General features: G+C 39.1%; 1 protein-coding gene across 1 annotated transcript in view; it reads right to left on the reverse strand.

The window, feature by feature from the left end:
• Positions 1–5,755, reverse strand: part of Huwe1 (HECT, UBA and WWE domain containing E3 ubiquitin protein ligase 1) — a 146,043-nt gene that overhangs the window by 136,757 nt on the left and 3,531 nt on the right. The window contains exon 2 of the mRNA XM_048796695.1: positions 2,378–2,513. The gene's annotated coding sequence lies outside the window, so the exon portion shown is untranslated. The remainder of the gene's footprint in view (positions 1–2,377; positions 2,514–5,755) is intronic.

Below are 5,755 nucleotides of genomic sequence, written 5' to 3' on the forward strand. Positions count from 1 at the left end.
AAAAAAAAAAAAAAAAAAAAAAAAAATCAAAATGACTAACAACTTTAGGGAACTCAAAGTTGAAAATTTTCAGGTTAACTGCCCAAACAAAAGCTACAGTTGTTTTCCTCATATTGAGAGCCACTCCTTCACTATCTGAAAGCATTTCTATAACCAGAAAACCAAGCTAGTCAACAAGTACATCAAGTTTTAGCAACTCAATCCCTATGACACATCAAATAAGAGGGCTTCCAAAGAATCTTAAGAGCTGAATTATCCCGGACATTAACATATATAAACATCTGGTAACCAGTCATTGAAGAAAGAGTCAGAGAACAATACAGGAAAACACAAAGAGTCCAAGTGCTTGTGATTACCTTATATATGCTGAGATCATTGTAAAACAGCCTAATATGGTTACAGCTACACAACAGAATTCAACAACTTATCTTTCTCCAGGACAGGTAACATGGAATGCAAGAGCAAATATTTTCAAAGCTACCCAATTTTTCATTTCAATCATACTTTGAACTCTTGGTTGAAAACACACAGCAAAAGAAAAAAAAAAACAACTGCATTTCCATTGTGAATGGCAGCTGTTAAAAAACTGTGAAAGGGGCTGGGGATATAGCTCAGTTTAAGGCCATGGGTCCAATCTCTAGCACTACCGAAAACAAACAAACAAAGTGGCTTGTCACTAATTCACTTTAAAACAAACAAACAAAAAAAACCTGTGGAAAACATTCAAATAGTGGAATGCTACTACACACAAAGTTCTATACCACTACTCTACAATTATCCTAGTTTCACAAACTTAGGCTACTACAGAAAATTCAAAAATATCTAATCACTATACCAAATATGCTCCAAACTGTTTTTACTGAAAGCATGATCTTGCTATAATTCCCCAAGAAAAGATCTGAGTGCATAATCCATAGATTGGTGATTCAATCATTTCATCTAAAAAAAATTAAAGATTTTCAATTGTGATGACCTCTCCCCTTTCTGTCCCTTCAACTAGAAAATACTCTTGTTTTAAAGATAGAAATAAGTAGCCTTGCTCTTCCCACATTTTGTGCCTCAGTCAAACACTGGCTAAGCCTGTGTGTTCAATTTCCATTCTCTGGTTTTGACCATGGAAGGAGTAGATCAAGGGATGGCTAATGCTGCATAAGAAATGAACAGTTTAAAGGACTTTATGCTGAAAGGACCATCATTTCCAGATGAAATAAAATGAAAAATAACAAGAATAAAAGTATACTTGTATTTAATAGCTGGGAATCAGAATATTAAATGGAAGCTCTCAAATATTGTTTTTGTATTGCAAATTCAAGAACAGTATGACAGCCAGAGGAACTCATCACTGTCTTAATAGCTTAGAAGTTATGGGTCAGAGCACCAGAGATAACATCATCAAATGAATAAAAAGCAACTTTATAATGTCATATAAAAATAACTAAATCACCTAAGGACACTGAAACCATGCATAAAAAACCCCAAAGGCATAATCAGGTCATATCTAGGAAACATTAGCTGCTACTACCAAGAGGCCTACTTTTCATGTGTAACAGTAAACAAAGCCAAGACATGGAACTGAATTCAGATATCAAATCAGACTTTACCACAAAAAAGGAATCCATGACTAGTTATTTTAGGATAGTGATTAGGCCAGCAGTATCAACTCCAACAGGGATACAGGAGATTACTACCATTGTTTCATTATAATGGATCCTCCAGGGTCTTTAACAAGAATGGGTTAGACACCACTACTGGGCTAAAATTCCCAAATGTAGGGGAAACACTATAGGACAATGTCTTCAACAAATAAATTAGAACTAAAAAAATGACAGAACCTACAGACTAAATCATATATAAGAGCTCTACCAACTATTTTCAATAAATGATCTTTCTCTGGATCTGGAGTCAAACAAACAAAACCAAAGCTGAGAAAATCAGGGAAATCTGAACACTAGTTTGCATATTTCTTATTTAAAAAGAAAAAAAAAATCACACTTTTTTTCAGCTGTAATAATTTTGAAGTTATGTTGAAACAGCCCAATTCTTTTAAAGATATAAATATTTTTACAAATAAAATGATATGATAGCAAAGAGTTATTTCAAAGTAATCCAGGAAATGGGGAAAAAGTTGACTCAAATTTTTTTGTTTGAAATTTTTCACAACTGTTTAAAACTGATGACATAAAACCTTCCAATTTCATTTTTTGAATGATGCTTAGAATGATTTAAAAAGTCATATACAGAACTCCCACTTAAAACACAATAAGCAACCAGTGTCACATCAGATCCAGACAATGGAAGAAACCAAAGTAGCTCAATCACAGAATGGAAATATCCCCACCATCTCATACTACCCACAAAGATCTACAAAAAAACGAACCTAAAATCACAGCCAATCATACTCATCCTGGTGGGAAATCCCAACACGGCTCCAACAGCCTTCTGAACCTTCCTGACCAAGTTGGTCCACTGGTTCCTCTGGAGCACTAACCCCTCAGGTCAGGCTATTGAAGGACCTACAAAAAAAGGTGGGGTGGGGGAGAGATACACAATGCATTTATTAGAGAGTAGGGGAGTTAACCATTATATAAATGTTCAAACATAATCAATTATTACTTCTGAAGCAATAATCCTCACATATCAATTTGCATTTTTTAGGACCTGCTTTGAGCTGTAACTGAAGCCTTCAGAAACCAATAGCTATAACGATACCTACAAACTGACACTTAGAAAACACCTCTGAAAACTCAACTCAGTATTCAACCAAAATGAAATTACAGGACAGTGTTGATCTTATAGACAAAATTATATCCTCTCTATAAGCTGATACTAAGGAAATTTTAAATATATCTGTGAAAAAATTATACACATAAAAATTAATTTTCACCTTCATACATGCTTTTTGGCCATACTGGGAGACAAACGATAAACATCCTGGAAATTCAGGTTGAACTTTGCCATTGAACCTTAGACAAAAGTTTTTATTTGGTATTGCCACTCCTTCCTCTCTTCTCAGAGATCTACCTAGAATAATTTAAACCTTTTAGGTCATGCCTAGATGATCATTCCCAGATTTATTCTCATGCTGAATGCCAAAGAGTCAAATTGAAGATTAGTTAATTTGTGATCACTGTTTAACCCACTGTAAAAGGCACTAAGACAAAAATCTCAAAACAAAGTGATCACCTGAACTCAAATGAGAGGAATGTATTTGCCTCCAAAGTACTTCAAATTTAAGCCAACCTTGAAACTCAAAAATAGAGTACACACAGCTAATTATCAGATGATCACCCACTGTAAATTTTCAATCACTGTATACCTTTTGCCACCATATTCCTACTTCACCCATAATCCAACCAAAAATAATTGAAAATAATCACTCATTTTAATATTGGCCTAATCAAAATATTAACAGTAAGGAAAACTCCAAATCACATACTTATTAAGTATGCTAGAAAACACAAAATGACAAAAGCACAACAGGAAGTATTAAAGAACAAGCAGTGATTCCATTTGGAAAAGAAGCTTGGTTTGCCAATTGACCTTTCTGACATCTCTAAGAAGTACCCTACTCAGGTAAGGAGATACCAAAGAGCAGATCCCCACACCGATCTTTAGGAACAAATGTGCAGGAGAAAACAGCACAGGCACCTGAAAAGTAGCTAGCAGAAGTTTCCTTTACCATTGTAAAAGGCATGGCACCAAATTTCACTGCTTTTGTAGAGTGACTTACAGGACAGATTGCTTTTGAAGGAGTAGGAGAAAGGAGTAGCTAAGGAATAAGGGACCCCTTCCAAAAGGTGAAACGGCTGGATGTACCACTTAACAAGAACATTATTAATGACTGGCGGTCATTCTAGGAGAGTGATTTTGCACTGAAATTCCTAGACTAGTGGAAGAAAAGAGCAGGGATTACAATGTTCAAACATTAGGAACCCCTGGAGATAGAATGGCTTATGAACTTTATTCTTTCCCAGGTAATAAAACTAGCATGACACAAGTGCATCTACCAAAATACTTTCTTTTTTTTTTTGGCAATACTAGGGATTGAACCCAGGGCCTTGCCCAGGCTAAGCAAGCATTCTACCACTGGGCTACATACCCAGTCCATACCAATGTATTTTTACACCAAGAAAAAGTCATCACAATTCATTGTGTGCCTACCATGAGCAAGGTACTTTACAAATTTGCTCATTAATTTTAGCAACAACCCTTATAAACACTAAGAATCTGAAAAGTAATTTGCCCAAGGTCGCAAAGTTCAACGTGAACCCAAAGCACACAATATTTCCACCATACCAGGCTGCCTCCCACGAATAGGAAATGTTGGTGTCTCCTCAATCTATGCAACATTGGGGCTAAAAGAAAGCAATGCTGAACATGTAATCTATAAAGGAAACAAATGATAGGGAATTAACTGCCTCAGTTACAGTGACATGGAGAAGAGAGAAAATAGAGCAGAACAGGGCAATGTTTAAAGGGCAAGATATACCAATGCTATTTTCTAATACATGGAAGGAGGATAATGTAGCAGAACCTGACCCCTTATTAGGGGATTCAGTTCCTGGAAAAATAGCATGGGGAGCGGGCAGGGAACAGAAGGATTTAATAAGCGTGATGCAGGTAAGAAAGAAGTGATTAGCAGCAAAAATAGATATCCACAGACAAAAATGCTACAGAAATGCAGTGTAAGGCAGGGGGAAAAAGATGGGTGGCAGGCTTGCAGGAGGATTGGGAGAGGGACAGAGAACAGAAAGTTGGTTTAGTGGAGGGCCTTTTTATGGGGAGGGGTACGAAGAAGGGAATGCTAACAGCTGTGAAAGCAGCAGCAATGGAAGACTGCAATCATCTAAACACTGACCACACTGAACATGAATGCACTGTTACGCCCAGGAGCAGTCTAGCAGCATGCAGTTGAAGAAATCAGTACCCTATGCTTTGATCAGGTCATAAAAGTGTGAGGATCCGAGGAAATGGAAGGTTACTATGACTCCATCCACAAAGATGGGAGTAAATGTAGGGAACGGGATAGGTTGGAGGACTCAGACTAGGCTCTAAATTGACTTCCCCCCTTAAATACGCGCCCCAACTATCCACATAAACGAGCGAGATTTGACAGGACAGCAGAATTTGTAAAGAGGGAAGAGTACGTCAGACACTATACAGCTTGACCCTAAACCTTAGCACGGGAGTTGGGTAGGTAGATGGAGCCCACTTCAACTCATGAAAAACTAGGGGATTCATCTAGGTCGTACCAAGGGCTGAAACCGGAGGCGGGCTCGCAAAAATGGTAGGGTGGAGGGTACAAGTCGCTGTTGGCTTGCCCCACATCTCTTCCACAGCCCAATCTAACCCCAATCCCACTACCCAACTCCAGACTCCCCTCCCACACTTCCCAATCCGCCCACTGCGGCGGTAACCGATTGATTGGTGGGGCAAAGGCAGGCCCACACGCGGCTGAGGCCCGGGAAATGGTGTCGCCTTAGCCGACAAGAAACGGATGATCTTCGTGTCAGGTACGGTTTACCGGCACCTCGGCGTTTTGCCATTCGTCACTTCCTTAACGTTGGGTACCTGAAAGGCGTCACAAGCGCGGATAACCAACACCTCAGTCCCGGGTCCTAGCCGGACAGACATCAGCCTCCGCCGCCATCTTAACAGCAGGCGGACCGACCCTAGTCACTGCCCCCCCACTCCGGAGCTACCTCTGCCACCACCAACGGATCCCACGAGGACCTAACCCCGCTCCCGCGAGAAC

Source organism: Marmota marmota, unplaced genomic scaffold, assembly GCF_001458135.2.
Source record: "Marmota marmota marmota unplaced genomic scaffold, marMar, whole genome shotgun sequence".
NCBI lineage: Eukaryota > Metazoa > Chordata > Mammalia > Rodentia > Sciuridae > Marmota > Marmota marmota.